We start from the raw sequence: 11,616 nt of genomic DNA, 5'->3' as shown, positions 1-11,616 counted from the left end.
TACTAGTACCGGGTATGAATATATTAATAGTTCATTGTTACTAGTACTGGGTATGAATATATTAATAGTTCATTGTTACTAGTACCGGGTATGAATATATTAACTTTGTTGTTACTAGTACCGGGTATGAATATATTTATAGTTCATTGTTACTAGTACCGGGTATGAATATATTTATAGTTTGTTGTTACTAGTACCCGGTATGAGTATATTAATAATTTATTGTTACTAGTACCGGGTATGAATATATTTATAGTTTGTTGTTACTAGTACCGGGTATGAATATATTTATAGTTTGTTGTTACTAGTACCGGGTATGAATATATTTATAATTTATTGTTACTAGTACTGGGTATGAATATATTAACAGTTTATTGTTACTAGTACTGGGTATGAATATATTTATAGTTTATTGTTACTAGTACCGGGTATGAATATATTTATAGTTTGTTGTTACTAGTACCGGGTATGAATATATTTATAGTTTATTGTTACTAGTACCGGGTATGAATATATTAATAGTTTATTGTTACTAGTACCGGGTATGAATATATTTATAGTTTGTTGTTACTAGTACCGGGTATGAATATATTTATAGTTTGTTGTTACTAGTACCGGGTATGAATATATTAACAGTTTATTGTTACTAGTACCGGGTATGAATATATTTATAGTTTATTGTTACTAGTACCGGGTATGAATATATTTATAGTTTATTGTTACTAGTACCGGGTATGAATATATTTATAGTTTATTGTTACTAGTACCGGGTATGAATATATTAACAGTTTATTGTTACTAGTACCGGGTATGAATATATTTATAGTTTATTGTTACTAGTACCGGGTATGAATATATTTATAGTTTGTTGTTACTAGTACCGGGTATGAATATATTAATAGTTTATTGTTACTAGTACCGGGTATGAATATATTTATAGTTTATTGTTACTAGTACTGGGTATGAATATATTAATAGTTCATTGTTACTAGTACTGGGTATGAACATATTAACAGTTTATTGTTACTAGTACTGGGTATGAATATATTTATAGTTTGTTGTTACTAGTACCCTGGTATGAATATATTAATAGTTCATTGTTACTAGTACTGGGTATGAATATATTAATAGTTCATTCTTACTAGTACTGGGTATGAACATATTAACAGTTTATTGTTACTAGTACTGGGTATGAACACATTAATAATTTCTATTTTCTACTATTGTTGAAAACAGCTTTTTTACAGAGTTAAAACAAATTTTCAACTTATTACTCTAAATTATCAGAATATAAATATGTATATATTTAAAGTATGGAACAGATATGTAATGAAAGCATAAGTGAGAACTGACAGACAATCTTAAATAAATGTTAAATAAATGAGTGGAACATTTGTTCCACTCACAGACTTATGATAAATAAACTGATATAGAAACATCATAATCTTTATCCGTTATTAATATGTCTATGATTCACTGTATGGTAAAGAAATTATGATTAATTAATTTTTATCAATAATTCTTTGAGTAATTAATTCTATATTTATATCTTACAAATTAGTGGGAATCAGAACATTTTATTTTTATACGATTGTATAATTTCTCGCAACTTACAAACTTGCTCTGGTTAGTCCACCAACTCCTATAATAAAATCATACCTATCTATATTTGAACACAGCTCAGTTTTAAATAAATTATTCTATTTTAGTCTAGAATAGTATGGATATAAATTAACCACAAGCTATCAAAAGTAAGTAAACATAAAAATTATTATATTTAAAGATGTGGTTCGCATTTAATTATTATTTGTTATACAATATACACTGACTGGATACTTTATAAGGAGCTATACAGAATTTGGTCTGACCAGAACTGCATATGCATTTAGGTTCATCACATGATGCGCACGTGATGCCTACAGCACTATAAATGACTGAAATAAACATATTTACAGTCATTCTAATATATATTGGAAGGAAAGGCACATACTCGTATATTGCAGGATTCAAAATTGGCGTGGTAGTAGGTACCTGTTTAAGAAATTCCACACAATGGAGGCAGTTTCATTGGTAAGACATTCAGCAACTTTCAGTTTATTAGCGATGATAAAGCGTGTGCCGTGAGTTGCCAACATATCGTAACAGTAAGATAGTTACACTTGGTTCAACAGTTACCAAACACAACACTAATTGGCATTTAATATAAGGCAATCCTTATCCATCTCTAGCCATAACGTACAAATAACGTTGCAGCAAATGAACTATGGCAGTAAATTCTTAACATTTCAGTAGTCCTTATTAGACTTACTACACCACTTTGGGCATTTGTCTTCGCAACTGAACCTAGTGGTTTCAGAGTCCTGGACAAATCTGACCATACAAGAAAGATGAGTTATTATTGTAATATTTACCAATTATGTTTTACGAGCATACTTTGGGCTCCTCGATTCTTCTAGAAGGACAAAAGAATGCCATAAACTTACTCCAGCACAATTTTTGATAAAGTGCGCCCAACAGTGTTTCATATGTATCCTGATGGGAACAGCTGTCTCCAAGATGACACTGCTCCACCCACCATTCCCAAATTGTGTATAGATCACAGCCATAATCATGAGTGATGAGTTTGAAGACCACATTTGCCATAACAATCCTCTATTCCTTTGAGCAATGAACTACAGAGAATATGTACCATACGTGCCAGATTATGGATCAAAGTACATAAGACAATACTGTACAGGGTGCCTTTTAATTTGGTATTATGTATACATTATTCCTTTTACCATAGACTGTCAGTTTACCGACACTTTGTGGTAAAGGAGAGTAAAAACCAGACACAAATATGGAAATAACTGTAGATATGAATTTCAGAAGTTTTACAAATAGAACATTCAAATTGTAGAATGGACAAAAGCTAACATTTTCACCTAAAAATGTATTTGCTATAGATAGATTAACAAAGTTTAGCTATCTTCCTCAACTCTTCCATACGTTCTGTTAAAAACATTTGCATGCCATTGGTATCGTAAAAATTTGCATTTTTGCTTTGCTTTTATATTTTGCGCAAAGATATGCGAGGGCTATCTGCCCCTAATTTAGCACTGTAAGACTAGAGGGAAGGCAGCTAGTCATCACCATCCACCGTCTTCTCTTTTACCAACAAATAGTGGAATTGACCGTCACATTATAACGCCCCCACGGCAGAAATGGCGAGCATGTTTGGTGAGACGGGGATGCGAACCCGCGACCCTCAGATTACAACCCACCTGGCCATGCCGCGGCTATGTAGAAAGAAGTGAGGGACACGAGGCAACTGTCGAGTGAATACTCTGCACTGATAACATTATGTGACACAACTTTTGTTCCTGGATAGTATGTGTTATTTCTTAATTGCTTATGTTGCAAATGTACAATAAGTGGCAATTATTGCCTTCAAACTTTGTGTTTTGACCTGGATAATGAAATTTAGAAATTAACCTGTTTTATATGTAAAAACGGGCAATATGCACATTTTCATTTACATAAGGTCTGAATAAAACAACATATGTATCAAGATTTACATGTATTTATACTAAAGTTATACAAAAATGTTTAGAAGTGAGTAGTTTTTCGAGATTTGTGACTGTAATGTAAATCACTTTATAATGTAAATCAGCCCACAAATATAGTCTCCCATCATGTTTTCGTTATACGCTTTCAGGTCAAAAAAGCAAAGTTTGAAGAGAAAAATAGGTCTTTTCCATTTACTTTAGGCATAAACAATTGGGAAATAACACTTTCTGTCCAGGAACAAGAAACAGTAAAAATTTCGTTACACATTGAACGTATAGAAAATGTTTACTGAAACTGACAAATATGTACATCTGAATAAAGATACATAAAACATATTGAACGTATGGAAAATGTTTACTGAAACTGACAAATATGTACATCTGAATAAAGATACATAAAACATATTGAACGTATAGAAAATGTTTACTGAAACTGACAAATATGTACATCTGAATAAAGATACATAAAACATATTGAACGTATGGAAAATGTTTACTGAAACTGACAAATATGTACATCTGAATAAAGATACATAAAACATATTGAACGTATAGAAAATGTTTACTGAAACTGACAAATATGTACATCTGAATAAAGATACATAAAACATATTGAACGTATAGAAAATGTTTACTGAAACTGACAAATATGTACATCTGAATAAAGATACATAAAACATATTGAACGTATAGAAAATGTTTACTGAAACTGACAAATATGTACATCTGAATAAAGTATAGAAAATGTTTACTGAAACTGACAAATATGTACATCTGAATAAAGATACATAAAACATATTGAACGTATAGAAAATGTTTACTTTTCTCTACTCACAAAAACACTGTTTAATAACTTAATGTATTCCATTTTCTGAAATGTTCAGCTGTAGTTAAACAAGGATATATAAAGATTAAAAAATGTAATATTCATGTTTTCTATAAAGATATGATAGGTCTATATTTTCTTTATTACCTACATCTGTGAAATATTACTGGGGTTACATGAAACATTCTTGTAAAACTTTGACAACCACTGGATCCCAATTTACAGCTGTGTCTATCTCTCCCCACTCCATGCAGACTGAAAGCAGCTATGATGAAGAAAGTACAGATTAAATAACATTATAATTTTGATCCTCAAACAAGCTGAACAAGACAGAAACAAACACCAGAGAAGTGGTTGGTGAACTTGTCTATACATCAGATGACCTATAAAGAACAATTATATATACTACCAGAAAGCCCATCTATAGGGTGGCTGTTTCTGCTGGTCTTTACTAATCATAGTATTAATATGTTAGTAAAAAAATTTAGAAAGAAATGAACATTTAAAAAAAAAATATTTTTGGGGGGTAGTACTGCACCAGAAAATTATTTGAATTGTGATGATATAAACTGTCATGTTTCTATATATTAAATGTGGTACCTTTTATTGAAAAACTAACATGTTTTTAAATAACCCTCGAGGCCCAGCATGGCCAAGTGGGTTAAGGCGTTCGACTCATAATATGAGGGTTTCAAGTTTAAATCCCCGTCTCACCAAACATGCTCGCCTTATCAACCGTGGGAGTAATATAATGTGATAGTCAATCTCACTATTCGTTGGTAAAAAGTAGCCCAAGAGGTGGCAGTGAGTGGTGATGACTAGCTGCCTTCCCTCTAGTCTTACACTGCTTAATTAGGGATGGCTAGTGCAGATAGCCTTTGAGTAGCTTTGTGCAAAATTCAAAAAACAAACAATAAAGAACCCTCATTCTTTTGTACCATATTTACAAATTACATAAATGAAGATATAAAACTTCAGATACCTTCTAAGTAAAAGTCATGTTTTTTTATTTAAATTTGTGTTCTATGATAAAGAAATGGTTGTTGCAAATACCAAATTTATTTTTCTAATTGTTTAAATCTTGAATAGACAAAGCGCTAAAATATGTAAGGATATTTGTTTGTCATGCATATCAATAGATGGCGCCACATTTTATTCATTATTTTGAACATATACATAGTTACATATATACATGGAAGTAAGATTTATCAAACATTCAATGCAAAATTATTCTCTTAATGTCTTAAATTGATAATATTAATAGGCAACAACAAAGCAGTATTGAAGAGAAAGCTAAAACAAAACTAACTGTATACATTGTTGAAGTTTATTACAATTAATTTAAACAATAAAATCTAAACTCACATTAAAATTTTTTTTACACTTATAATCTGCATATATAATTTAAGAATTTAAGAAAGTTTTAAAAAAAATCAGAACCACTTGAAAGGTAACCTTCATGACAAGATAGTTTCCTAGATAATAACAGAAATGGATAACACAAACAACCTGTCTGCCCATATCAATCTAATACCATAATTCAATTAAACTTCAGTGAACTAGTAGTTACAAGATACAAACCTTTAGACAGTAAATTATGACTTAGGCCTTGTGAATTTATAATTCCATAAGCCACTTTCAAGTTAGTTAAAGTTATAACATTTTGTGATAAACCAGAAATGTTTATTCTGACAAACAAATAAATGGCATGGAACACTGTCCACATGTTCTTTAGTTAAAACTGTTGTTTACTTTTTCTAATAAAACAAAACAATTATTATAAAAAAAAAAATCATTCATTGTCACCAGTGCTTCTACATGGAACACTGTCCACATGTTCTTTAGTTAAAACTGTTGTTTACTTTTTCTAATAAAACAAAACAATTATTATAAAAAAAAAAATCATTCATTGTCACCAGTGCTTCTACATGGAACACTGTCCACATGTTCTTTAGTTAAAACTGTTGTTTACTTTTTCTAATAAAACAAAACAATTATTATAAAAAAAAAAATTCATTCATTGTCACCAGTGCTTCTACAATAATAATGTGGTTAACTTTCCTTTTCACTCACATAAGTTTCAACATGATTTATCACTTACATGAGTAATTACTGAAAAACTTCTCTCTCTAGTTTCTATAGTTTTAATTAATAAGTTTGATAAGCATTTGTTTTTCATCACCAATGTATACTGTCTTCCAGAGCCACCTTACAGCACATTCCAGAATATACCGATATTCTGTTACAGCTTCGACCTTCACGCTCGAAAACCTCACTCTTTCAGTCTTGATCCATCTGAAAGACAAACACAAAAACTTCTAAACCTAGATAACAATGACTAGTTTGTTAGCTACAGCTATTTGAAACTGTTAAACCTTAATATCAGTATGTATCTACAACTACGTTTATGACTTAAGATCTATCTTATCTTATAAATGCACTAGTTATCGACTCCTATGAACTTATCAATCACGTAACGGATCTTAATTTTATAAATAAGGAAATCAGATATTACAATTCATTAAATAATCACTTGAAAATTTATAGTTTAATTTTCTGACAAAGGATAAAACTACATTTTCCCAAAACCAGCCTCTCACAATCTTCCCAGATTACAAACACCAGTAATAAGTGACAAAACTGTAAAGGATTAAAAAAAACATATTGTAAATACAATACTTTAGTGTACATGTTATTCTTTTTAGTTTAATTACATTCCTCAACATTGGTTCTGTTATGCACTAAAGAATCCACCACTGAGAGAAGTTTAATTATATAATATTACAAGCACATAATTACTGAAAGAATGGTGTAATAACTTGTGACTTGAGTTGGAAAAGTCTTCCTGGAAGTAAGCTTATGAAAGGAAATTAATTACTTCAGAATGCCTTGCTTTCCTTGTTTAATGAGATTAATTCTTGAAGCTAAAATGCTGCATAAAAAACAACAATGTAGAAGATGATGTAATTAAGACCATGTGCTGTTTAAAAACACACAAACATTGTACTGTCAACACTTAAGTATTACAGAACACAAAAAGTAAGTTGTGTAGCCTTGTTAGGTTACATAAAACCAACATTCATAAACATCTTTGCAATAATACAGAAATTTCAAATCAGAAAATGGCTTTTATAAAAATCTAATGTTTTCATCTAAAGGCTTTATTAAAAATTTCACTTGAGTATGATTGGATATAGAGTGATCTGTTTATCCACCTGATAAACATTAATCAGTGAATTATAAATAAATTTTACTTCTTAGAACAGACAATAGATGTGGCACAATAATCATGTATGAGCAGCTTGTGTGTATGTATCCTCCAAACACTAAACAACTAACTGTACAACATCAAGTGTCTTATTCTTCTTTACTTGGGCACTCAACACTAAACTTTAAAGCTTCTTCAGATGTAATTACAATCTATTATTTAAACTATTTGAAGCTTTGTATTGCCAGTTACAATTTGTATTTTAATGGAACACTCTTGATAAAGATGTAGTGAAACAGTGATTGTTTCACAAAAAAAATAAATAAATTTGGTGTTATAGGTCATTTATTAGATCTAGTATTAATATGTTTCATATATGCATACACACACACAAGTATGCACTACAGAAACTAAAAACGATATATATCTTTACCAGTAAATAGAAACAAACAAATGGACAAAGCAAGATCTAACTAAGAGGCTGGTGCCTAATGCATTACCTGAAACCAATATATAAAAGCAAAATCACTTGTGATTAGGCCTAGACATAATTTAATATTAAAGCTAAAATAATGAATCACCTTCAACATTAAGTTAAATATCGTTGGAGTGACTGTTTGAAGTGTTGTTTCTGTTGGGGTTAAGTTACTCTAAAAGTATAAATATATTTGTCAGAGAAGTAATGTTTTAACACTTGTTAACACCTTTTAATTTATTTAACACCCATATATCAAATTATTAGTTGAGGTCTAACCACTCAAACTGTGTTCTTTGTTAGCAAAAAATAGTTATGATCTCATGTTTATAAAAATGCCATAATAATGAATTTTAAAACATTGTTAACTGTACACAATAACATTTACACAATAAATGACACTCAAGAATTCTATTGACACGTTCTTTTACAGCAAATAAATATTGTGTACACATACCAGAACTCAAATAACAAATAATTGAACCAGTTTAAGCTACAAACATTTTTTTTTCCCAAATTGTTTTCAAGTAGCTTTAGTCATCTTTACCAAATCTATGGATTATATTTCTATCTCGAGTTTCACTTGCAAAAAATACATGTCTTAAAGCCATGGTTGTGTTACATTTCAATATACTAATACCCCACTCTCATTAAAAACAACAACAACACAGGAATAGTATTGTACAGAACAGTGAAACAGTAATTTTACACTGCAGCATATCAGATAATCCTTGGAGCATACAAGTATCAGTATTACAATACAAAGGATTTAACTTATGAAGCTAAGATAGGAGAAGTGAAATATCTTCAAGAGGTAACAACTTGTTTGATGGAGTTTATATTGTCATAATTATGGTAACAGAACAAGCACCACTACAAAAAAACAATGAAGTACACTATCAGACGATATATTAGAAGACCGACTTCATGACTGGTCAAAATATTCACTAAGACTCTTACTAAAAATAATTTGTAAAAAATAGTTCATCTTACGATACAAACATTATTTAAGGAAGATCGCACTTTTATTTATATGTCAACAATAACTTGGAAAAAGTAAAATGAAGTTGACAATAATTAGCTGGATAGTTGACGTAAATGAAGTTCACAATGAAAGCTGTAGATAAATGGATACTCTAATGAAGAAATTATTAAAATAACTTTCACTGGTCACTGAACTTTGAATGGATATCACAGTAATACAGAAACAACTATTCTCAAACCAGATTAACATGGAAGCAAATTCCTGCAGCAATATGTGTCTCGAGAGTTTAGCAAATTGGACATGGGATATCTTGGTCATTACGCAAGGTAACGTGGAAAGGACTCGTGAACCATGCATTCAAAACTTCAGTAATTAAACACTAGTACTGACAGAGAAAGTTTAATATACATAGAAAAAAAAGTTTAAACAAAAAACGCTTATTGATGTAAGAGATGTGCCATCAGTAGTGTTAGCTGTGCATTGACAGTAGGCATAGATTGTCTGATTGACTAACAAAGTGAACTAATGTTTGCTAGACTGCATCAAGACAACCCTCTGAAATGAGACAAACAGTTCCATATTGCCTGTTGAATGTGTACTTGCTACAAAACTAAACAAGGATATTGAAATCCGGGTTTTAGAAGCTTCAAACTTATCCCTTTGTCATTGGTACAAGTTTCTTGTTTTAAAGCAATGGAGTCAGAATGGAACGGTCACGAGTGTCACTTTTTAAAATGAGAAATATCACTCAGCTTGTTTTACTTTGTTTATGGAATATTAATTTGTTCAACCAGAACCCAACTGTATCTAACCAGAAACCTGGATTCTATAAACAACAATGCAATTTAATTTTCAGACTTCTCTGATGTTAATTAACAACTTATAAAACTCTGTAACTCTATTGTTACCATTCTATCAGTTATCTTACACCATGTGAAGAATTTTATCTTTCATCTATAGGCTATTTGAGGATTCTTTACTAGAAATGATAACCTTGAATAACAAACTTCTTTGGATTTTCACAATACACCATTGGCTTCAATTAGCTCCATCTCTGAAAATTAAAAATAACATTATTTTTCTTGAAACAATATAACAGTTGCAACAAATAAATGTTACTCTGACAAACAATGTGAAATGGTAAACAGAATCAAATTGTGACAATTTCCACTGGTGAAAAAACAAACAAACATCACTACAACTAACCACGTGATATAAAATAGCATTATGATGTTTGGCTTGAAATAAGAATCGGGTGTTGACCGTACAGAAAACTAGTAGAATAACTGTTACATAGAGGTAGGATATTTAGTTTAACCAAAATATATTTTAATTCTGAAACATGTTATGCACATATTATACTTGTATTTTTGGCACACTCATCCATAGTTTAAATTACAACTGAACATTCTTTACTATTTGTGACTACCTGTTAACTATGAATTTACAACAAGTTCCCATGTTCATTTAGGTGTTAAATCAATGGGAATATGATTTGGTGTTAAATTCAACAGGAATATGATTTGGTGTTAAATTCAACAGGAATATGATTTTGGTGTTAAATTAAACAAGGATATGATTTAGGTGTTAAATTCAATGACAATATGATTCCAATATAATGTTATATGAAAACTAAGGGTTCTTCACCACATTCTCTAAGAGAAATACACATAATCTTTCAGTATCCTTAATCTAATATTGTGCATATAAATGAGTTTACTTAGATGTACAGTGTAAGTGAGATTATCCCATTTAAATAAGTTACATAATATACTAAAAAACCCCATACTCATATATGATTGTATAGTGCTGAAGGTTTCAACTACTGATTGAGTCTACTTAAAAGATATGATAATTGTAATTCTTATCCTTACCACTAAATAACTTACCAATATTAAAAGTTTACAAAATAAATAGACGGAAGGAAAGAACAGAACACGTGAAAAATTGAAGGAATATTCAGATGAAATGAAATTCATTTCACAGAACATGTAACAACAATAAAACACATATATTAATGAATACATTTCTTAAATAGTCTGAACTTACCACTTACATGTATTATTTTGCTTCATTATGCTCACATAGGGTTTTTTAAAATTTTGACCATATGTCAACACCTCCTCAACTTATTCTTTCCTAAATATTTTGATACATAAACAGACATGATGATATTTTGTATTAAAAACTAGTTCGAACACTCAGAACTGTGGATTTGATACATAAACAGACATGATGATATTTTGTATTAAAAACTAGTTCGAACACTCAGAACTGTGGATTTGATACATAAACAGACATGATGATATTTTGTATTAAAAACTAGTTCGAACACTCAGAACTGTGGATTTGATACATAAACAGACATGATGATATTTTGTATAAAAACTAGTTGAACACTCAGAACTGTGGATTTGGTTCTATGATAGATGATGAGAAAAGAAATCCCCTTACAAAAAGTTAGTAATATTACTTGGAAGTGCAAAATCTTTCGGTGTAACAGCTATTTCTCTCTGGACAAAAGGTGAGCCTCTGTCACTTTACTTCTGTTGGTCACACAGGTCTGAAATTAGT

At 30.3% G+C, this 11,616-nt stretch overlaps 1 long non-coding RNA gene across 14 annotated transcripts in view; it reads right to left on the bottom strand.

Annotated features, from left to right (window-relative positions):
• Positions 1 to 4,382: 4,382 nt before the first annotated feature.
• LOC143245344 (uncharacterized) overlaps positions 4,383 to 11,616 on the bottom strand; it is a 38,261-nt gene continuing 31,027 nt past the window's right edge. For 6 of the 14 annotated variants that reach the window (XR_013025590.1, XR_013025588.1, XR_013025582.1 and 3 more), the window contains 3 exons: positions 11,497 to 11,605; positions 9,971 to 10,096; positions 5,507 to 6,669 (listed from right to left, as the gene is read on the bottom strand). This is a non-coding gene — a long non-coding RNA (uncharacterized LOC143245344). Of the gene's footprint in view, positions 4,640 to 5,506; positions 6,670 to 9,950; positions 10,097 to 11,496; positions 11,606 to 11,616 lie in introns of those variants that run through there. The other 8 variants (XR_013025583.1, XR_013025581.1, XR_013025589.1 and 5 more) reach the window with 5 other exon arrangements.

The sequence above is a fragment of the Tachypleus tridentatus genome, chromosome 2, assembly GCF_004210375.1.
Source record: "Tachypleus tridentatus isolate NWPU-2018 chromosome 2, ASM421037v1, whole genome shotgun sequence".
In the NCBI taxonomy this organism is placed as follows: domain Eukaryota; kingdom Metazoa; phylum Arthropoda; class Merostomata; order Xiphosura; family Limulidae; genus Tachypleus; species Tachypleus tridentatus.
The sequence above is the reverse complement of the archived record's forward strand: the minus strand, read 5'-3'. Positions and strand labels throughout refer to the sequence as shown.